This window comes from Chrysemys picta, chromosome 2 (genome assembly GCF_011386835.1).
Source record: "Chrysemys picta bellii isolate R12L10 chromosome 2, ASM1138683v2, whole genome shotgun sequence".
In the NCBI taxonomy this organism is placed as follows: Eukaryota; Metazoa; Chordata; order Testudines; family Emydidae; genus Chrysemys; species Chrysemys picta.
Genome location: NC_088792.1, coordinates 247149537 through 247174067, shown reverse-complemented (window position 1 = coordinate 247174067; position 24531 = coordinate 247149537). Strand labels below are relative to the sequence as shown.

The 24531-nt window shown below is 43.9% G+C and overlaps 1 long non-coding RNA gene across 1 annotated transcript in view; it reads right to left on the bottom strand.

Moving 5' to 3' along the window:
- Positions 1-24531, bottom strand: part of LOC135981767 (uncharacterized) — a 58062-nt gene that overhangs the window by 8998 nt on the left and 24533 nt on the right. Inside the window, exons 3-4 of the long non-coding RNA XR_010598926.1 lie at positions 10427-10555; positions 5605-5747 (exon numbers count right to left, since the gene is read on the bottom strand). This is a non-coding gene — a long non-coding RNA (uncharacterized LOC135981767). The remainder of the gene's footprint in view (positions 1-5604; positions 5748-10426; positions 10556-24531) is intronic.

Below are 24531 nucleotides of genomic sequence, written 5' to 3'. Positions count from 1 at the left end.
ACTTGTAGCATATAAGCATCAAAGACGTGCAGCATCTAATTGACAGCTTTTCTAGATCAGCCAAAGCAATTTGGACTCTCAGTCTCTAGAAAACCGAAGTGCTTTACCAGCCTGCTCCAGGAAAAATGTATTCTCCCTCCAAAATTGCAATTGATGATACACTGCTTAATGCAGTAGAAAAAAATTGCAGTCTTTGTAGCACTCTGTCTAATAATGCCATGATTGATGATGAAATCACATAGCCCATTTCTAAAGCCAATTCTTTCTATGGTCAACTTTGTCACTGCCTGTGGAGTATGAGACGTATTTGGCTTCACACCAAGATTAGTCTCTGTCTTGCAATCATGTTAAGCATTCTTCTCTATGGCTGTGAAACATAGACACTCTGTAGGCACTTTAAGCAGCTAGAGTATTTTTACCTGTGCTGTCTGCATCTCCTCTGTAACATCAAGTGGTCGGACAGGATACCAAACATTGAATTCCTAGACTGGTGTTGCATGACTAGTGTTGAATCAATGATCATACAAACGCATCTTCACCATGCTGGTCACCTTGTACATATGGATAATGCATGACTCCCCAAAGCCGTATTTCATGGACAGTTGAAGATGGGAGCATATAGATTGGGAGGCCAATACAAACAATAAAAGGAAACTCTCAAAGCTCACCTAAAAACAGGTCAAATCAACGCAAACACATGGGAAGCTGCTGCTGATAGATCATGATGATGGCAGATCTGTTGGTTTGCACGTAAAGACATTGAGACTAGAAGAGCACAAAAAGCCAAAGAAAAGTGTGAGTGAAGAAAGCAGGCAGTGGCAAAAACATGCGGCCACATCTGCCTGACATGAGGACATATCTGCTGGTCCCTCATTGGTTTACATTTGCACAAAAAGATGTACTGAAACAAACTGATTTTCATACATTGACCATGTCAGGAGACTCCAATAACTGCTGGATACCACCCTGTATGCATCCTCCCTACAATGGAGTGATGCCAGGACTATTCTGTGAGGGAATCCTCATGACATTTTTCCTCTCTATGGCTACTCCTTAGAAATGTTTTGTGACAGACCCAGACCAGTGGGGTACAGGAGTCTGGTAGAGGGCAAATATACTGGTCACTGGATGAGTAGTTTTCTATTCCCTGAGTGACCAGAACAGGGGCTGCACTAGAGTAATCAGGAACCTGCTAGAACCAGTTAAGGCAGGCAGGCTAATTAGGACACCTGGAGCCAACTAAGAAGCAGCTGCTAGAATCAATTAAGGCAGGCTAATCAGGGCACCTGGGTTTTAAAAGGAGCTCACTTCAGTTTGTGGTGCGAGTGTGAGGAGCTGGGAGCAAGAGTTGCAAGGAGCTGAGAGTGAGAGGGTGTGCTGCTGGAGGACTGAGGAGCACAAGCATTATCAGACACCAGGAGGAAGGTCCTGTGGTGAGAATAAGGAAGGTATTTGGAGGAGGCCATGGGGAAGTAGCCCAGGGAGTTGTAGCTGTCATGCAGCTGTTATAGGAGGCACTATAGACAGCTGTAGTCCACAGGGCCCTGGGCTGGAACCCGGAGTAGAGGGCGGGCCCGAGTTCCACCCAAACCTCCCAATTGACCTGGACTGTGGGTTCTCCCAGAGGGGAAGGTCTCTGGGCTGTTCCCCAACCCACATGGTGAATCTCTGAGGCAAGAAAATCCGCCAATAAGCGCAGGACCCACCAAGATGGAGGAGAAACTTTGTCACAGTTTTTACATGAAAAGGTGACCAGTCTCTGGTATGGGAACTGTGTATGCTGAGCTACACCTACCATGATATAACACTGAGAGTTCGTTTGTTAATGTTATTACATCTTTGCAAAATATAATGCATATGGTATATAGCCAAAAGGCTTAGAACATATAACAGGAAACCCCAGTTAGCTACACCTATCTATCAGAACATGAGAAGTAAAACAACATTTCAACTAGAAACAATTTAATTCTGTTCAAGAAGTAGTGGAGGAACCAACTCTGATGGGGGGCTGGGGATACTGTAATGTGTACTAATGATGTCTTCTTCCTTTCATTGTCTGTCAGTGGTAGAACAACACATTGTTCCACACAGCTAACATGAACATTTTAATGAAACAAAACAGTATTGCAAAACTCTAGGATTCCCTACTATCCCGGTGTTTAGGGCTGTAGAAACAAGGAGTTATGTTCATTAAATTATAGCTTGCAGAGGTACCCCACTATTATGTTCCCTCCCAGCCAAATATTAAACCCAGATCTATAAGCAGCACTTTCATGCCCTGCCAAGATCTCCTGCATATCAGAACTCTCAAGGAATACAAGGAATCTCACATGCATGGGACCTTTTGTCTTACATCTCTTCTCTTGCAAGGTAAAATTTGAGCTTACTGTTGGTTGACACCGAAGTCAGAAGGCTAATGAGAATGGAGATATTCAAATCAGGAGCGGCCCGTCCATATAGGCAAACTAGGCGGTCGCCTAGGTTGCCAAGTTAAATGGGGCGCCAAATTAGAGGAAAAAAATAAAATGTAAAAAAAAAAAAATGAAAAAAAAAAAAAGAAAAAGATGAAAAAATACAAATAAAATAACAAAGATGTCATTATTTCAATTACTGTGCATGTATGGAGGGAATATGAATTAGAATTAATTTCTCTACATTTCTGAGAATTTATTAATATGTCAAATATTTTATTTGCTGCAAAAAAAATAATATTTTAGCAATTTTTTTTTCCATTTGTGACGTAGGGTCAAGAAGACCCACTCCGCAATTTTGATAAGCAATAACTCAGCCACAATGAAACACATCCGCCAGTGGCAAGAGCTGCAATGCTAGTGACACCTAACTTGAATATACATCAAGGTCACATAGCCGGAAATTGATGTAGAGCGGAGATATCGCAAATTGATACATGTCAAACGGTCATTTTAACACACAGGTCGCAGGTAGATGGTTAAGAATCGAGCGAATACTGTGTAAAATTGTGTTTCTTGGTTGCAAAGAATAAAGAATAACATCTTTCAGTATTATAAATCCAAAATGTGAGTATCTTTAAGCATTATTAAACCTTAGTGTTATTATCGGGCTGTATAATTATGAACTTTTCTTTGTTATAACTGGTTCACATGTAATAAATAAGGTCCATAAAAGAAAAGTAACAGCGTTAATGCTTAATAGACTACAAAAGTGATGACGTCACACTCCAAGCAGGTAACCATGAGGAAGGGGAGTACTTTCCAAACAACCGGTGTTGGGTTTGCATAAGTCAGGTTTGTGTAACCCGGGGAGCGTCTGTACTGCTATTCACTCGGTTGACGAAAGATTTCAACAGATGCAGCAGCTAGAGTCAGTATTTGGCTTTCTATATGATATCCACAGCTTGCAAAAGAAAACAGCAAAACAGATAAGAGAATTTTGTATAAAACTGGAGTCGGCATTGACTCATGAAAATTCAAAAGACATTGATGCTACAGATTTGTGTAGTGAGCTTCAGGCTTTTTCAAGATGACTTAAGAAACATTCCACTCCTGAAGAAGTATTGAAGTTTGTTTGTGAAAATAAACTCAGACAGTTTTGCAAAAATTTTTATAGCTCTACGCATTCTTTTAACTTTGCCAGTTTCCGTAACTAGTGGGGAACGTAGCTTCTTAAAGTTAAAATTGATAAAAACATATCTGCATTCAATAATGGTGCAAGAGAGACTTGTTGGACTTGCCACAATGTCAATAGAGCATGAAATAGCTTGAAAACTGGATCTAAAAGAACTAGTGACTGAATTTTCAAAACTTAAAGCAAGAAAAGTCATGTTTTAAGAGCACAGAGTGTTTTGTAAATACAGGTTAAAGTTCATTGAAGAGTTTTCTTATTTCTTTCTATATTGGATGTGGTGGTAAAGGCCAGGGCCGACGAGAGGCAGGGGAAGCCAGTACAAATTACCGGGGCCCGGCTTCCCCCCCCTCGTTGGCCCTGTTTAACCAGTCTGCTCTTGCTGGGGGGCCCGAAAAAATTCCGGAAGAGGGTTTGGGACCCGGCTTCCCTCCCCTCTTATCGGCCCTGTTTAGCCGGTCCGCCCTTGCTGGGGGGCCCGAAAAAAAAATTTCACCGGGGCCTGAACCCACTCTCGGCGGCCCTGGTAATGGCAGTTAAAGCAGGATAGCATAATGAATGATTTTGGATTTGTAATAAAAATTATAATTAACATTTTTAATTCATTTTTATTTGAAAGCAGACTGAAATATCATCTAGCTGTCATGTACAAAGCTGAAACTGTCGTGTCTCTATTTTATCTGATCACAGAAACATTGGTTGGACAGACGGATGGACGGACAAACCGAATAATTAAGCTTCTGTTTAAAAAAAAAAACGCTTAAAAAAACATTAAAAGGAAAAAAGGGGCAAAATGTTTCCCAGTTTACCAAAAACCTCAGCCTAGATCTGCCCTTGGGGTTTGGGGATGGGGGCACCAATTGCATGGTTCACCTAGTTGCTGGCAGGTAGTCTAGGGCCGCCCCTGATTCAAATTAAACAGGAGCAGATGAGGCAGATGGAGCCAGATTGCCCTAAAGAGCCACATCCAGGCAGAATTTTCAAGATTAACACACTCATTGCATGTGTCGCACTTCATAATACTCCACACTTCTGTAGCAAGGAATTTGACAACTTTCATGTTTGATTGTTTGATTGGTTTAAATATTACTACTTTTACTCCCATTTTTTATCTGCCACCTACCAATGGCAGACACCACATCTTCCCTTGGATACAGAGTAAAACATCCAAGGCTACTATGTAGGCTGTTTGAAAAAGATACTCTTCTGCCTTCTTCCCAGGCCTGTGTCCCGTTCTGACACCATTATTGCTTCTCTGTCAAGTGGTAAGAGAAGTTGGGGTCTTGAACATCAGCTTCCCAGTGGAGGAGAAATCAATAATGTGAAGTCTGGGTATTAATTTGATTTATTAACACCAGCCCTGAAATGAGCTGGTCAAACGGCATGCTGGATAATCCCTTTTCTCAGCCCTGCCCAATGCCAATACCTAGTTACCAGGGAGTAACTCTGCTTCAAGAATTTACTCTAATCAGAGGCCGAGGCAGAGAGCAAACTCTCTTGCTGCTCACACCACACTTTCTCTCCTGTTGCTGCATCTGTACAAAGCCGTGCATAACCAAAACCAAACAGTAACCTAGCATGTCTTTCTAAGAGTCAGAACTTGGTCACATGCTAATGTAAGGTGTTTTTGGTACATGATTATATTCTGTTAGGAATGTTGCTGCAATTCAAAATGGAGATTAGAAAGTCAAAATGGAGCATATGTTAGGGAGGGTTTGAACTCCATCTTGGTGCCCTTCTTCATGGCATTTTCCCTCCAAAACTCTGTTTCCAGGCAGAACTTGAGGGACTGAGAACTGGCTGGAACCGGTTGGGGGCAGGGCCAGTCAGAGTATGCCTGTCAGAGTGTGCCTTAGAAAGGCGCACCACAGAGAGCATATAAGGAACTGTCAGCAGTGACGCAGGGGCTGTCCACCATCGAGACAGCCATGTCCAGGTTCTTTGCGTGGCATCGGATCAAGACTTTGGCTACTAACATCTGTCAAGGACTCTGATACTTACCTGATTCCTGTAATCCACCAAAGGATCCAGTGAAGGCTTGCCATCAGCTCAGATCTGTTGATCTCCTGCTTCGGCAGTTAGAGCCAGATCTTCTGATGTTCCAGAGATCCTAAGACGGACCATCCGTTGCTGGTGTCCTCCATCTGCAATTAGAAGAGAGACTAATTATTTTTGGGCATTTATTAGTTCAGCCAAGGGAGAGTTTAAGGCCTGGGCTTTATGCCCCCTTACTGGGATCTATTCATGGGTAGTTGTATTTGTAGTGTTCCCCATAGTGAATCTTCCCCCAGTTGTATCTATCCCTTAATAAATCTTCTTTCTGTTTAAGGTTATATTCTTTCTATCCTTTATTTCAATGCAACACGGGTGGAAGACACACAGCTTTCTAATTCTCCCAGTTGATAGATGCTGGTAGGAGTCGAACCTGTTGTATATCTGTCACCTCCTTATTATTCTACACAGAGATTTGGGGTAATACTAAGAAAGAGAACTTGGAAGACTGTGCATAACATCACCGCCTGGTGATGCCTGCTGTGCAATCCTTTGTGAATAGCTCGGGCGCCCATCTCTCTGAGCAACAAAAGATGGTATGACTAATACTATAATGTTACAATAACCATTTTTGGATGTGGGAGAGCTGTAATTTAAAAAGTCATACAGATTTTGGGCTAGAATCACTCCTGCTGGCACAGGGATAGTGCAACTTGCACCTGTCTTCATCAGAAAAGGTAGCACCTCCAGCTGGGGCATTTATGCTGGGAGAAAGCAGGTACTGTTTCTTTAATATACAGCACCCTCCAGGTGCCCTTGTGAAACTCGCTTCCTAGGCAGCGTTGCCTTCTTTTTGGGATACACTAGGTGGGGGTGTCCCTGACAGAACAAGAGCTAATGTTGCATCAGCCCTCCAAGAGATTTACTATTCACAGGATTTATTTAAGAATTAGTGAGTAAGCAACACTTGAGGCAGAACCAAAAAAAGAATGCATGTGGGAGGACAAGGATGCAGGTGACATACTGAGCTAATCATAGAAATGTAGGACTGGAAGGATGTCAATGTCATCTGGTCCAATCCCCTGCACTCAGGCAAGGCTAAGTATTACAATGTGCTAAACTGGTTTTTAAATTTGGCTCAGGTCAGCAGTGAAGGCAATTTGGCAGCCTCATTATAATTCTGGACTGTTGTGTGGTGCGTAGTTGTCCAGATCATAAACCATTATAGAGCAGGACGGGTTTGTTCTTAGTTCTTCAGCTTCTTGGTTCAAATGGAATTTCAAAAGTTTTGAGAGTAGTTTTGAAACAACTTTAACTTTCTTCTGTTTGTTTTGAGGACAACATAAGAACATACACCACATTAGTAATTTACAAAGGAAGACAATTTGTTTGTGCTCAAGCCGGTGTCACAATACTTTTCTCCAGAGTGAAACCCTTGTGAGATTTACCCTGTGTTTGTGAGTCCTGACAGGCTTTCCCTGCAGAGCTGACAAGGTTCAGATGTAACTACAGCCCCCTTTTTAACAGAGACTCTAGGATTCAAGCCTTCTGATTGGAGCACTGTTTTTGGCTTCAATGGCTACAGTAACAAGAGCCCAGCTCATCAGAAAGTAGCCAGTGAAGGCTGGGAAAGGTGACCAGAGACTTCCTGAACCAATCAGAAGCCAGGGACTTTTACCCAAAAGAAAGGAGAATAAGGCTATGTCTACACAGCTGCTGGGAACGAGTCTTGTGGCCTGATTAGCAGGGCTCATGCTACTGTGCTAAAAATAACAATGTGGCCATTCAAGCTCTGGCTGGAGCTCAGGCTTGAAAGTCCCCCTCCCTACACATCCGCCTGGCTTCAGAGCCAAGCACCAGCCCAAATATGAACATTAAAACAGTGTCTACCTGCTATTTTTAGTGTGCTAGCCCAAGTCCTGCTAGTGTGAGTCTATCAACCCTGGCTGCGAGACTTGCTCCCAGCAACTGTGTGGACGTACTCAGAAAGGCTGAGGGAGAGAAGTCAGGGAGCTCTGAGGGGAATGGAAGGCTCAGCAAGAGTTCTTACATCATTCTCTGGAAGCTCCAAATAGAGTGGCACTAGCAGGTAGACCTTGCTGCTGACAAAATGCCTTCCCAGGCCGACAAGGACTTCAGGTAGAACTCTAGGCAAGAGTACAGAACCTGAAGTGAGAGAGGAGAGACCCTTATCCGCAGGGGAAGAATGGCAGAGCTGTCTGTGTTGGTGCAGAAACTTCTGAGAAACCAGGACATGACTTATATGTGAAATCTGAATAAATGAGGCAGGACTAAAGGAAACGAAACAAAGGAAGTTTTGTAAAATAACTTTGGGGGAAGGGGAGTTCTACCTCCAAGCACCAGGGAGATCTCAGCAGAACAATTATTTCTCTCTCACACATTCTCTCTCTCTCTCTCTCTCTCTCTCTCTCCACTAAGCAAGGTGGTTTCCATTAACTTATATTTTGCATCATGTGAATATAAGAGAAGTGCAGTGTTTGAATGGAAAACTAAAAATATTGAAAATAAAAAATGTCAAAGACCCAATATTTTGCTGTTGTATGGTAACTATGTGTAAAGGGCCATCTGCCTATCCCCATATGATCCTGAGCAACCAGCCATTAGCTCTCAAAAGCTAAGCATGGCTGGACTGGATCAGACCTTGGATAGGAGAACTGCAAAGAACACATGTGGCCCAATCCTGTCAGGTGCCTGGAATCTTCAGCTCTCATTAATGTCAGCGAGTGTGTAGGACTGAGCTCTGCTCTTCTATATGAATCTGCACTGAAGCAGTGCTCCCGAATGGTATGGGGAACACGGTGCAGCTGGGTGTTCTGTATTTAGGATGAAACGGAATGGAATGACCTAAGTGTGGTCATTAAACAACCTATGACACTTATTTCAAAGCGAAGTGTTTTAACCCTGATGTTCTACCAAAGTGCATCTCAAGTAATTCCCCTTCAGTGTCTTTTAGTTACAATACCTTTTTCTATTTCTGATCCTACTCTGTCATGCAGTGCTTCTGTGATGTGCTGCTAATCAGCTGCCATGTTGCATCACAGAGGTGGCTGCATTTCAGTATCTGGGTAAATTGATTCCCTCAATATTATTTTGCTAAGTTTGTCCTTTTGGGATGACAGGTGCTATTTAAATGTAAATTACTGTATTATTATCTAAGAGTAGCATTAGAAAATAAGGATTTATCATTCCATTGTGGCAGCAGAAACAAGCACACAAAGGTGTATCTGAGGGGTGTTTGTCTACCTGCTGCTTTTTGTGAATGGATTTACACTTTACCATCACTGCTGTGTTTGTTACATTGGCTTAAATTGTGCTAAAGATAATAAAAGTGTTTTGAAGATATTTACGTGAATTCAATAAACAAGTGATTTTAAAACTGTTTAGAGCATGAATTTCACATTACAGCTTTATTATCCTGGCAGGTTTTAGCATTCATATGTAGGACAGCATAATATCGACTACATGAAACACTGAGAGGAAAAGTTACAGGTATGTCTCACCTTGTGCTCTTTATTATTAGATTCTTATCATGAAGATAATGGTTGTAAAATGCCCTAGCTGGAAATCCACTACTAGTTTAACTAAACATGACAGTGAACAACAGATTCCTAATGTAAGCAGGACGGCTCTTCATTTACTAATAGGAGTTCCAGGAATAGGGGAAAATGTTGCCTTTGCCCCTCTGAGGCACCTGGGCTAAGGAGAGTGAAGCCAAATGGAGAGTTTCTCAGCCACTCTCTCTATCAAGGGCAAAAGGGGCTGGGAGGAATGTGCAGAGCTGCCCTTCTGCTGCTGTTCCAGAATGGAGAAACCGTTTGCTTTATCCACTGATTTACTCCCTTTGGGACATGAAATGTCTTTGGACATATTTAGCCAGCACCTCAGTTTAGCATTCAAGGGAATACCAGGTCCCAGCTCCTTAAAGGTATTTAGGTGCCTAACTCCCATTGAAAGCCATGGAAGTTAGGTGCCTAAATATCTTTGAGTATCTTGCCCTACGTGTACATCTTACTCTGGGCCTTTTTCAAATATCTACTCTACCTCCCACCTCCCCAATACATAATCTCAGGGTTGTACTTTGTCCTTAATTTCCATCTGTCATGTGCACCATTTTAAAATGACTGTAGCCTTCATGTTAGCAAGGGGAGGGCTGTGTTCCTGAGTTTTACCTTTCCAGTTTTTGCTAACGTAGCAGTGCAGAAATGGAAGAGGTTTCTATAACAATTCTGCAAAATCATAAACATCGCTAAGCCACTCTGCAATCGCCAAATGGGTATTTTCCCCTTTTAATTACAATCCACATTGCTGTCCAGTGTCAGGCTAATACCGCTGTGAAAGTATTTAATTAATATAGGAATGGGGTTTAACAATAGCATAAGGGTTCTGTGCTTGCTGCTGGTAGTAGCTAAAATACTGATAACAGGTCACTGCCATTGTCACCTCATTAGAAAATTAGCATTTAATTAACTGAAGATGATATGGAGCAGTTTTTATATGAGACATGTTTGTACCCATCATCCCTTGGAATCCCCCATCCAGCAGAAAAGCACAGCAGCATCCTTAGCTGGTGGCCCACAGAATCTACACAGATGCTCTGGGCTATGCAGCAGCAGTCCTTGCTTCTGATTTTGAAGGAAAGGGAAAGGATCCCTTCACCAGCCACCACAGAGTGTCATCTTAGGCATTGCATAGAAGTCTATACCTGCCCTCCTCCCAGTGGTGGAGTCAGCCTTCTCGTTGCAGGCAGTATAGGAATGATACCGGGGCTCATAGTGTACCCCCAATATCCTAATGCAAGGCCCATGCCTACCTGTGAATAACAGTCTGGCAAGTAGGATTGTTGAAGGGGACATGGTGCTGATTCAAACTGGGTCTGATTCTGGGAGTCTTTCCATTGATGCCAGTGAGTTTTGGATCTCCTTGTCTGACTGCTCCAGTCCTGTGATAAACCAGATGAAAGAGAGGTCAAGCAGCACAAAGGTTAACCATTGTCCAGCCAGAAAAAGAATAAATACAGCAGGAAAGGAGGCCACTGGAATCATGGGAACTGAATTTTGTTACGGCTACTCTCTTGTGTCAACACTGGTTGAAGAGTCAGAGAGCTAATTTGAGTGCTTTCATGGGTTAAAAGATCGTCTTTACATTATGCTGTTGAAAAGTGGGCTTAACTCACACACCAGCAAACACAAAATGAGCAAATATGGATCCTAGGGGACTTTGTTATTCTGACCAGTTACTTTATTTGTGCTTATGCAAAACCAGAAAAAGAATTGGGCTAAGTGGTAGATTGACTCTCCATGAACTGTAACTGACACCCACCTGCACCAACAGGACCCGCTGCATTTACAGGAGATTCACGCAAGTGAGGGTAAGTGATTGTATCACCTCACGTCCTCCCTTGGGGTTGGGAGCTGATCCCGCACAGCCTTCTCCACATGCTTAACTTTACACATGTATGTAAAGCTAAGCATGTGATATGTAAACAGGTGCATACGTGTTTGCAGGATTGGGGCCTTAGCTTCCACAAAGCTACACAACAGCCCTGCTGGTAGCAGCTGTGAATCAGCCAGCCCAGCCCAGCACCCGTTTTCTAGCCCCACTCCCTCACTGACCAGTGTACGCACGTTTTGGGCTCTGCTGACTACATCATCCTCCTCCAAAGAGGGGAGGCTGGGGGTGCTTGCAGTCAGCCCAACATCCCCCAAATGGATTTTCCACAACTGGAAGCCCTGCAGCTGGGGTTATGACAGCAGAAGCCACCTTAAACCTGGGCTGAACTAGCCATTCACATAAGCAAGTCTCTGTGGGCTGTAATCTCCTCTCTGCTAAAATGTGTAAAAGCCGTCATTGGCCTTGCCAGGAAAAATAGAATTTCCAGCTCTTCAAATAGCTCTTCCCCAGCCTGTGAAGTAGATTACCACTTGCTGGGAGAGCTGCAATGGGATATTATATTCTCATTGAAAGGGATGGGTGGGCTGTGTTGTATAAGTCTGTCTCCCAAGAGGGGAACTCATTCCTGTCAATGTAATGAGCTGACAGGTAGAGAACGACAGCACCCATCAATCACACCTTTAACAACCTGAAATGCTGCCATTTCTTTTCCAGAGAGCAGCAGCCAAGAAGACAGGCTGCACAGTACTGTCAATGAGGTAAAAGTCCTTGGTGACAGAACTTCTCCTGAGGGGATCTCCCACGATTGTGCATGTTTATCCAGTGCAGCTGCCCCCTGTTTTTCCTCCTAGCATGAGGTGAACAAATAAAGTGGCTGGAGAAAGGGATTAAGAGTAACTGTTGTGAACAGTCCAGATGCTTTTTAATGCACACATTGAACTGCTTGACACAGTACTGTACACCCTATGACATGGAGTAAGGCGGGTAGCTAAAATGAAACTGCATCTATTCACATGTACCTTCTAAGAGAAGCCTGAATACGACAGGGAAGGGCTGTGCACATTTGTATATTACAATTTTTAATTGACAGCAGCTATTAAAAACTGTTTATGTAATTTACTGACATTGTGTGAAACAAGCAGTGTAAATGAACATAAGCAGTGAAGCTTTTCCACTGGTTACGAAGGAACCCATTCTTCTTTCACTTGCATCTGAAGAAGTGAGGTTCTTACCCACGAAAGCTTATGCTCCCAGTACTTCTGTTAGTCTCAAAGGTGCCACAGGACCCTCTGTTGCTTTTTACCATTCTTCTTTGTTCATGAAACACAGCAATATTTGATTGTTGCTGGAAAACTAACGGATGCTTTCAGAACAAGAAAATTTATCCACGAGGAAAAGGATTAGAAACAACACAGTTCAGACTCATTTGAATGAGACATGGCAATGAGTAAACACCTGATTGGGGAAACAGAACAAAAACAGTACATCCTTACTTGTGGAACAGGTTTCTACATCTTCGTATCGCCGTTAAGAACTCTGGCTGCTCCCGGGCCTCAGAATGATTCTCAGAAGTCCGTGGTAATAAGTATATTTTGGGCCCATATGAAAAATTGCCTCACTGTTTGGGCCAGCAGTTCTACAGTCATAATTAAAGATATTTAGTTCTTCAAATGGCTCTGCATGTTCCCATTTATGGGCACTTCGCAACCTGGTGGCACCCACCGGTAAACCCTTCTCCAAGCAGAGCCTTCTAGAGTTCACATGCCCCCTCTGACTCCTCCCCTCAGCGTCTCCAAACATTCCAAGGGTGAGGCTGTATAAGGGGGCGCTATGCCCTCTATCACCTCTGTTCCTCCCAACTGCCGTGGCAGAAGGAAATGAACCACTTGTGTCCTTCAGATCTGGGGTTTTCTCCATTATAAGTTCCTTGTTAAATTACAGCTTATAGTTGTTTCTTCTTAGAGTAGTCAGTATAGGCTAATGTTTAGTACAGATAGAACATATAATTGTTAAGGCTGGTTCATAACATTAGATGTGCTGTGGCAGAACTGCAGAAGGAAAAGAATCTGAGTTTTAAAAGGTATGCTTCATGCCCCACTGTTTTCCCAGCATTGGATAATTACAAGTGTCAGGGCGAAGGACATTCTCCCTGTGGGTGCTCCATTTGTTGAACATTCAGTCCTATAGCACATAGGGATAGGCATACCAGTCTTCAGGTACTGTTGGGGAAAGACGCTCTGGTTGTTAAACCGTGCCATTCTGGGAGTTCATTGGAACAAAAAGCTAAGAGCCTGGATTCTATTCTGGTAGCTTCCTTGAGTAAAAACAATTTCAAATAATCAGATCTGAAGAAGAAAACAGCAGTGGCTGATGTTCATCTTCCTCTGCCTGAGCATCCCTTGGAGTCGACTGACAGGAACTTGGCAATGGAGAAGAGACAATCTTCATCAGTTCCACGATCTGCTTCATCACCTGAAAATAGGAGATGAGAAGATTGTTAGTCTTTCTCTGGTGCCGTCTGTGCCTCCTCCCAAGACTCCTATAGGATCTCCGGGCAGATATTTCTCACCCTTCACTTATCTTCATCCTCTGGTTCCTCTGAGCTTTCCAGTGAGGTCCATATGGTATCTGAGGTCTGATCAATCCCTAGAGGAGGATAGAGGAAGAGTCAGGAGCCCTGCTTCATTCTCCATTATGCCATCTTATCCTTTTGCTCCTCCTCCCATGGGTATGTTCCCAGATCCCGCTTCTGGAGAGACATGTTTTTTTGTGGCCCTATTGGGTTCCCCCAGAATAGTTTTTGTATTATCCTTCTCATGGATGGAGAGATGAAATTGCCTCTTGTAAGCATCTGGTGGCCAATCAGTCCTCAGATCTGGTTCCTTTGGATCAATCAGTGCAAAGAGTGGTGCTGGATATGCTTTCAGAAAAAGAGGAGGAGGAAATGGCTCCTCTTTTTAAACAAGAGCATCTGGATTCAGACCTTAGTCTGGATTTGTCACATGATGAGCACATGGGTGTGGCTTCAGCATCCTCCCCTTCTAAGGATGCTTTACAGTTCCATGACCTTATGGGTTGGTAGCCACATTGAACTTACCTCCTGTGGCTGTGGAGGAGACTTCCCATCCTGTAGTTAATGTTTGGGGCATTAACTCCATGAATAGGAGGTGGCTTCCTTTTGTGGATGACCTTTTGCAGGCTTCTAAAGCTATCTGGTCAACTCCTGCTTCCTGTCATCCTCCTTCTAAGAAAGTAGACAGACTGTATAAGGAGCTGCAAGAAGGTTTCTCTTATTTCCACACCCATCATTTCGTGTACCAAATTCACTAGTGGTGGCTGCTGCCAGTAATAGGTTTACATCTGGCCAAGGTCACTCTATGCCAGTGACTAGAGAGAGGAAGAAGATTGATGCACTTGTGAGACAGGTGTTTTGTTCCTCTTCTCTGGGAATTAGAGTGGCAGGCAGTAATGGCATGCTTCTTCCACCTATGCGCATTATATTGTTTTATTTGTGCAAGAGATGCCAGAGGACAAATGGAGACTGGCTAATGATCTCCTCACAGAAGGACAGAATGTGGCAAAGCATGCCCTCCAAGCATCATTCAGTGCTTCAAACTCTTCAGCCAGAGCTCTAGCATTTAAAAAAGACGGCTAGGGAAATCCTGGCAACTACAGGCCAGTAAGCCTAACTTCAGTATCAAGCAAATTGGTTGAACCTATAGGAAAGAACAGAATTCTCAGATATGTAGATGAGCATGATTTGTTGGGGAAGAATCAACACAGCTTGTGAAAAGCAAAATCATGTCTCGCCAATCTATTAGAATTCCTTCAGGGCGGGTCAATAAAAATGTGGACAAGTGGGTTATCATGTACTTGGACTTTTAGAAAGCCTTTGACAAAGTCCCTCAGCAAAGACTGTTAAGCAAAGTAAGCAATCACAGCATAAGAGGGAAGGTCATTTTGTGGATCAGTAACTGGTTAAAAGATAGGAAACAAAGAGTAGGAATAAATGCTCAGTTTTCAGAATGGAGAGAGGTGAATAGTGGTATCCCCCAGGGGCCGTACTGGGACCAGTATTAGTCAACATATTCATAAATGATCTGGGGAAAGGGGTAAACAGTGAGGTGGCAAAATTTGCACATGATACAAAACTACTCAAGATGTTTAAGTCCAAAGCAGACTGCAAAGAGTTACAAAGGAATCTCACAAAACTGGGTGAGTTGGCAACAAAATGGCAGATGAAATTCAGTGTTGATAAATCCAAAGTATTGCACATTGGAAAACATAATCTCAAGTATACATACAAAATGATACAAAATTGCTTTTACTGCTCAAGGAAAAGATCTTGGAGTCACCATGGATAGTTCTTTGAAAACATCTGCTCAGTGTGCAGCAGCAGTCAAAAAAATCTAACAGAATGTTAGGAACCATTAGGAAGAGGATAAATAATAAGACAGAAAATATTATAATGCCTCTGTATGAATCCATGGTATTCACCTAGAATACTGCTTGCAGTCCTGGTTGCCCCATCTCAAAAAAGAAATATTAGAATTGGAAAAACTGCAGAGAAGAGCAACAAAAATGATTAGGGGTACGGAACGGCTTCCATATGATAAAAAGATAAAGACGGCTTCCAAGAGATAAAAAGACTGGGACTTTTCAGCTTGAAAAATAGACAACTAAAGGGGGAAGATGATAGGGTCTATAAAGTTATGAATGGTGTGGAGAAAGTGAATAAGGAAGTGTTATTTACCCTTTCTCCTAACACAAGTACCAGGAGTCACCCAATTAATAGGCAACAAAAGGAAGTACTTCTTCACACAATGAGTAGTCAACCTCTGGAACTCAGTGACAGGGGATGTTGTGAAGGTTAAAAGTATAAATAGGTTAAAAATAATTAGATAAATTCCTGGAGGATAGGTTCATCAATGGCTATTAGCCAAGATGTCAGAGCTGCAGGCACATGCTCTGGGTGTCCTAAGCCTGTCACTGCCAAAAGCCGGGTCTGGACAACTGAGGATGGATCACTTGATAAGTGACCTGTTCTGTGTTAATTCCCTCTGAAGCATCTGGCATTGGCCACTGTCAGAAGACAGGACACAGGCTAAATGGGCCATTGGTTTGATCCAGTGTGGCCATTCTTATGATCTTGTTTGCAGACTCCTTGAGGAATCATGCTTGGCTAGAATCATCTTCCTTGGCTGTAGACACTAAATTTAAGGTAGAGCGCCACCCCTTTGAAGGGGCTGATATTTTCAGTACCAAGACCAGTACTGACAAACACTCAGAAAAATTGAAGGAGACTAGATTTAGTGCTTGCTCTCTTGGGCCAGGATCAGGAAGAGACCTTCTACTCCATCCTTTAGATACCAGAAACGATATTATCTTCAGTGAACACCAGACCTCCGATCTGATGTGAGGTTCAAGAGTTGTGGACCAATCACCTCTGTTAGTCAGAGACAGACTATCCTAATTTATCAATGAATGGAGTCTGATTACATTAGGCTAGATCAGTGGTTCTCAACTAGGGTGACCAGATAGCAAGTGTGAAAAATCGGGACAGGGAGTGGGGGTAATAGGTACCTATATAAGACAAAGTCCCGGATATCAGAACTGTCCCTATAAAATCGGGACCTCTGGTCACCCTATTCTCAACCTATTTATCATTGTGGGCTGCATATGCAGCTCTCTGTGTGTTATGTGGGTCGCATCCACACACTATATACTACCTGTACATCTACAAAAAAAATAAGGTTTCGTATTTGTTGTATGACAGCAATATGATTCAGATCGGTATAGTACCTTTCATTTCAACACTGGCAAATGTCTACCAAGAGCATTATAAATTAGCAAAATACATCAAAACATTAATTGTTAAAATAAATTTACCGTAAGGGTGGCATGGTGTATTGCCACCCTCACTTGTGTACTGCTGCTGGCAGAATGGCTGGGCTGAGTGCCCAGAGAGCACGGTTGAGGACCCTGCCTGCAAAGATGGGGAGCCCTGCCTGGTGCGGGGTGTGGCCCCAGCCAGGGACTGCACCACATATGCTAAGCCCTTCATGCAGGGACTGTCTCCCATGTACCCAGCCCCCCCATTCCGGGACTGCCCTAGCCCCTCCCCAGACTGTTCCCCCAGCCAGGGACTGCTTCTCATCACCCAGCCCCACCCTGGGACTGTCCCCCAAGCATCCAGACCCACCCCCAACACTGGGCTGGCACATTTGCCTGCCCTGCAGAGACACGGTGTCCTGGCCAGGGCAGAACGCCCCACCCAGGGACTATCCCCCTGCAAGCCCCAACAACTAACCTCGGCACCCAGCCACCCTAAGGACTGCCCCCCAGAACTCAATGCCCCCCATCTAGGGACTATGCCCCACTATCTAGCCCTACATCCAGGGACTGTTGGGGGGTTTATGCTGGCCCTGATCCTGTGCCACCCCATTTTGCACCCCCTGATGGCTCTGTGCCCAGGGGAGGTTCCCCTACCACCCCGCCCTGGTTATGGCCCTGAGGATGTCACATGAGCCACAGCTATGTGCTTATTGGGCCGCAGGTTGAGAACCACTGGACTAGATATTATAGACTAGATACTAAAAGGTATAGAAAAGGACTATGCCATTCAATTAGAAAAACTGTCTTCTTTCAATTCCTCCTACCATTCCCTTCTCAGGGACCAACTCACAAGGTGATTTTGCTTATGGATATTCACAAGCTGCTCCAAATGGGAGCTGTTGAAGAGGTATCCACATATCTTTAGGGTCAGGAGTTCTATTTGAGACATTTTCAGATACAGAAAAAAGATAGGGGGTTATGTTTGATTTTAAACTTTAGAAATTTGAACCAATACATTCAAAACTTCTAGTTTTGGATGTTAACCCTGGCCTCTATAATTTCCACACTTACATTTATGGATTGGTTTGTCACTCTTTATTTAAAAGACACACATTTTCATATTGCTATCCGACACTGTGGTTCATGGTGGTGGTGGGGCGCCATTTCCAATACAAGGTGCTCTAGTTTGGCCTGTCCACAACATCATGGGATTTTTCAAAGTACTTTCCTCTGCCAGTGGCACATAGAAGAAAGCAGAGTATTTGTGTTTACCCATATTTGGACAATTGGCTGCTGTAAGCTGCTACATGCGAGGTTCTGGTATTCCACACTTAGGTTACAATCATCATCTTTTTGGATCTGAATCTGCTCTCAATGCCAGGAAATCAAATCTCTGCCCAAACTCAGAGAGTTCCCTTAATCAGTTCAATCCTGGACTCACTAGCAGGGAAAGCTTTTCTTCTAGAACACAAACACAAGTAATTTCACAGATCTGAGCCTATCAATACTCTGAAGTGATCTTCTTCCTGGATCTCATGGGATTGATAGCAGCTACCACTTACATTCCCCTTTTGCTCAGCTCAGAACATGGCCAATGTAACATGGATGTCTCACATTTACACACCAAGTTGAGACAATTTTCATATGTTTGGCACCATGCCTCAGGACGGTCTCCATTTATTGACATGGTAGATGAACAGGACCAGTGTTCTCAGGGGTGTTTTCATCAGTCCCCCTTCACCGTTGGTGATGACAATGTCAGATGTTTCCAAACTTGAATGGGAAGCCCATTTAGCTTAGTGAAATATCCAATGTCACTGGGCTTTTCAAGAAAAGAGCTTGCACATCAGTGTGTTGGAATTAAGGGCCATTCATTTGTCTCTCAGCCAGGACCAGCTCTACCTTTTTTGCCACCCCAAGCGGCAAAGCAAAGGGAAAAAAAAAAAAGCGGCCGCAGCAGTGCCGCTGAAGAAGAAAAAATGAAAAAGCTGCCACCAAACTGCCGCCGAAGAAGAACAAAAAAAAAAAGCTACTGCCAAAGTGCCACTGAAGAAGGGGAGGGGGAAGGAGGAGTGCTGCCCCCAAGAACAGACGGAGTGCCGCCCCTTCAGATTTGCTGCCCCAGGCACCTGCTTCCTTAGCTGGTGCCTAGAGCCAGCCCTGCTCTCAGCTCATTCCTCCTTAGTATTCAAGGGAAGGTGGTTTAGGTGGCCACAGACCATACAACTGCTATGTATTATGAGAACAAACAAGGAGGAGTTCACTTATTCCAATTGTGTACTGAAAAGGTCAGGTTATGGGACTGGTGCATTCTTCATGATATCTATTTGGTGGCCCAGCATCTAGCACGGGAAAGAAATGGGCTAGCCGATTGTTAGCAGGGACTGTTCTCAGATTCATGAGGGGTCTCTGAAGGATTGAGTAGTTCATAACATCTTTTCTAACTGGGGTTAGCCTGAGGTAGAACTGTCTGTGACAGAAATTAACAAAAAGTGTCCCCTCCTCAGTTCAAGAGCAGGAAGCACCTTCAATCCCTTTTGAATGCCTTTCTTCTACATTGGGGAAAGGGCCTTCTGTATGCTTTCCGCAACTGTCCATTGACTCAGAAAGTGGTCAAGAAGATTCATCTGGAAAGGGCAACAATCATATTGATTGCTCCTGCTTCGCTGAGACAGCAGTGGTACACACACCAGCTTCAGCTGTCATACTGATGGTACATGCATCTTCCTCTGTCTCCAGATATTTATCACAACAAGGCAGGATTCTTCATCCAGATCTGTTGTTTCTTCATCTGCAGGAGTGGGCCATCAGACATCCATATGCACAAAATCTATATGCAACAATTTGTGATAAGCAAAGTGAATACCATATATTATGACCTGATTCAACAAACATAGTCTGTTACAGAATATTTTTGGATGAGAAAGATAATTACAGCCCTAGTCTTGCAAAGACTAATGAACATGTTCAATGTTATGCATATTAGTAGTCCTGTTGGTCAATCTCTCCTCAAAAACTACTTTATTCACATTGTGTTCATCACTCCTATTACTCTCTCTGCTCCCACTCTCATATGCATAGTAGTTCCTTTAACCATCTGTACTGTATCCATCCTCATTTCTTTGGTTTGCTGCTTTTATCAGCAAATGTCTGGGAAGGCAAGGAAGATTTTCCTTACATTTTGGTTTGCTATTCTCCATAAATAGGGCATAGAAACATGAAGATCATTTTTGTACATGGCATCACAGCGATGAGAAAAAGCTAGTTCCAGTGCCAGGTATCCCAGATTTCCTATTAAATGTGGTCCTGTGAAGGTAGTGACGGTAGTAAAGTGCTATAGAATAGCCCTGTCAGTTCAATGGAAGGACCTCACTTTTTCTTGGTACTTAAAACCTGTCAGACTGCCTTGGGTGATGAAGAGTGGTAGCTGTTAGCTATAACCAAGCTTTGGGTACAATGCACAGTACATGTGCGATTTTTATTACTAAAGTGGCTATAGAGAACAAGTGAGAAAGAATGAAAATAACAAATGGGATAATAAGCCAGACTTTATATATACAAAAAGAAAAATGGCTTTGATCAAGGAAACAGAGTTTCTCTAGCTTCTCCAAAAATGACTGCATTCTGAGCCAGAACTGTATATATGGGGTCCAAGGCCAATAGGTCCTTTCCAAGGGTGGGGTATATATATAATTCTATAAATTGCCTTTCCTCCATCTTGGATGCCCTCTTCAAACAAAAACAGCCCGTAATGAAGAGAAAACAGTTAGAAGCAGGTAAGATTTTGAGCAAAATAAAGGAGGGCGAGAGAGATGGGAAATGCTAGTATAGTGCATACACCCTCTGTCTTTTCTTTTCTCTCTCAAATTAGAAAGGCAAGTAGGGGAAGGAACTGGGACAAAGTAAAATAGCCTTGTGACGCTGTACCCCATAATGCTTTATGGGAATATGACATAACTGGAATATGTTTTGTGCTGCTTGTGCCATGTAACATATCTTTGTAAAGGTTATGGTCTACTATATCTATTCATCCTATTTGTACACATATAACATTTTGTACTTGAGGTTAAGAATATTGGCTGTATACTTGCTTGATTTCTAAGTAAGCTTTGTAAGGCATTTGGTCAGCTTCTTTAGGAAGGAATTTGCAAGGTTAAGTACCCAATCAGGAAGCACTTGGGGAACAATGCATCTTGGAATGCTCCAATCCACATAAGAAGTCTTCCTGGAGACATACAAGATACCATGTGGACAAGGGCTTCTGCCTGTAAAGACTGTGAGTCATGCATGGACATGTGACTTGCCCAGGTGACTCCAGAACTCCATCTTAGAGCTGGACTTTGCATAGGCATCATATGGGGGGGAGGGATAGCTCAGTGGTTTGAGCATTGGTCTGCTAGACCCAGGGTTGTGAGTTCAATGCTTGAGGGGGCCATTTAGGGATCTGGGGCAAAATCAGTACTTGGTCCTGCTAGTGAAGGCAGGGGGCTGGACTCAATGACCTTGCAAGATCCCTTTCAGTTCTAGGAGATAGGATATCTCCATTAATTTGAATCATAGAATATCAGGGTTGGAAGGGACCTCAGGAGGTCATCTAGTCCAGCCCCCTGCTCAAAGCAGGACCTAATCCCAACTAAATCATCCCAGCTAGGGCTTTGTCAAGCCTGACCTTAAAAACCTCTAAGGAAGGAGATTCCACCACCTCCCTAGGTAACTCATTCCAGTGTTTCACCACCTTCCTAGTGAAAAAGTTTTTCCTAATATCCAATCTAAACCTCCCCCACTGCAACTTGAGACCATTACTCCTTGTTCTGCCATCTGGTACCACTGAGAACAGTCTAGATCCATCCTCTTTGGAACCCGTTTCAGGTAGTTGAAAGCAGCTATCAAATCCCCCCTCAGTCTTCTCTTCTGCAGACTAAATAATCCCAGTTCCCTCAGCCCCTCCTCATAACTCATGTGCTCTAGCCCCCTAATCATTTTTGTTGCCCTCCGCTGGACTCTTTCCAATTTTTCCACATCCTTCTTGTAGTGTGGGGCCCAAAACTGGACACAGTACTCCAGGTGAGGCCTCACCAATGTCGAATACAGGGGAACGATCACGTCCCTCGATCTGCTGGCAATGCCCCAACAAAAACAATCATTTTTGTTGCCCTCCGCTGTACTCTTTCCAATTTTTCCACATCCTTCTTGTAGTGTGGGGCCCAAAACTGGACACAGTACTCCAGGTGAGGCCTCACCAATGTCGAATACAGGGGAACGAGCACGTCCCTCGATCTGCTGGCAATGCCCCAACAAAAACAATCATTTTTGTTGCCCTCCGCTGGACTCTTTCCAATTTTTCCACATCCTTCTTGTAGTGTGGGGCCCAAAACTGGACACAGTACTCCAGGTGAGGCCTCACCAATGTCGAATACAGGGGAACGATCACGTCCCTCGATCTGCTGGCAATGCCCCAACAAAAACAATCATTTTTGTTGCCCTCCGCTGGACTCTTTCCAATTTTTCCACATCCTTCTTGTAGTGTGGGGCCCAAAACTGGACACAGTACTCCAGGTGAGGCCTCACCAATGTCGAATACAGGGGAACGAGCACGTCCCTCGATCTGCTGGCAATGCCCCTACTTATACAGCCCAAAATGCCGTTAGCCTTCTTGGCAACAAGGGCACACTGTTGACTCATATCCAGCTTCTCGTCCCTATCCCTACCCTCCAGCGTGTCTCCCACTCCTCCCAGTTTAGTGTCATCTGCAAACTTGCTGAGAGTGCAGTCCATGCCATCCTCCAGATCATTAATGAAGATATTGAACAAAACCGGCCCCAGGACCGACCCTTGGGGCACTCCACTTGAAACCGGCTGCCAACTAGACATGGAGCCGTTGATCACTACCCGTTGAGCCCGACGATCTAGCCAGCTTTCTATCCACCTTATAGTCCATTCATCCAGCCTATACTTCTTTAACTTGCTGGCAAGAATACTGTGGGAGATCATATCAAAAGCTTTGCTAAAGTCAAGGAATAACACATCCACTGCTTTCCCCTCATCCACAGACCCAGTTATCTCCTCATAGAAGGCAATTAGGTTAGTCAGGCATGACTTGCCCTTGGTGAATCCATGCTGACTGTTCCTGATCACTTTCTTCTCCTCTAAGTGCTTCAGAATTGATTCCTTGAGGACCTGCTCCATGATTTTTCCAGGGACTGAGGTGAGGCTGACTGGCCTGTAGTTCCCCGGATCCTCCTTCTTCCCTTTTTTAAAGATGGGCACTACATTAGCCTTTTTCCAGTCATTCTGGACCTCCCCCAATCGCCATGAGTTTTCAAAGATAATGGCCAATGGCTCTGCAATCACATCCGCCAACTCCTTTAGCACCCTCGGATGCAGCGCATCCGGCCCCATGGACTTGTGCTCGTCCAGTTTTTCTAAATAGTCCTGAACCACTTCTTTCTCCACAGAGGGCTGGTCACCTTCTCCCCATACTGTGCTGCCCAGTGCAGCAGTCTGGGAGCTGACCTTGTTCGTGAAGACAGAGGCAAAAAAAGCATTGAGTACATTAGGTTTTTCCACATCCTCGGTCACTAGGTTGCCTCCCTCATTCAGTAAGGGGCCCACTCTTTCCTTGACTTTCTTCTTGTTGCTAACATACCTGAAGAAACCCTTCTTGTTACTCTTAACATCTCTTGCTAGCTGCAACTCCAAGTGTGATTTGGCCTTCCTGATTTCACTCCTGCATGCCTGAGCAATATTTTTATATTCCTCCCTGGTCATTTGTCCAATCTTCCACTTCTTGTAAGCTTCTTTTTTGCGTTTAAGATCAGCAAGGATTTCACTGTTTAGCCAAGCTGGTCGCCTGCCATATTTACTATTCTTTCTACACATCGGGATGGTTTTTTCCTGCAACTTCAATAAGGATTCTTTAAAATACAGCCAGCTCTCTTGGACTCTTTCCCCCTCATGTTATTCTCCTAGGGGATCCTGCCCATCAGTTCCCTGAGGGAGTCAAGTCTGCTTTTCTGAAGTCCAGGGTCCATAATTCTGCTGCTCTCCTTTCTTCCTTGTGTCAGGATCCTGAACTCGACCATCTCATGGTCACTGCCTCCCAGGTTTCCATCCACTTTTGCTTCCCCTACTAATTCTTCCCGGTTTGTGAGCAGCAGGTCTAGAAGAGCTCTGCCCCTAGTTGGTTCCTCCAGCACTTGCACCAGGAAATTGTCCCCTACACTTCCCAAAAACTTCCTGGATTGTCTGTGCACCGCTGTATTGCTCTCCCAGCAGATATCAGGGTGATTAAAGTCTCCCATGAGAACCAGGGTCTGCGATCTAGTAACTTGTGCTAGTTGCCGGAAGAAAGCCTCATCCACCTCATCCCCCTGGTCTGGTGGTCTATAGCAGACTCCCACCACGACATCACCCTTGTTGCTCACACTTCTCAACTTAATCCAGAGACTCTCAGGTTTTTCTGCAGTTTCATACCGGAGCTCTGAGCAGTCATACTCCTCTCTTACATACAATGCAACTCCCCCACCTTTTCTGCCCTGCCTGTCCTTTCTGAACAGTTTATATCCATCCATGACAGTACTCCAGTCATGTGAGTCATCCCACCAAGTATCTGTTATTCCAATGACATCATAGTTCCTTGACTGTGCCAGTTCTCCCTGCTTGTTTCCCAGGCTTCTTGCATTTGTGTAT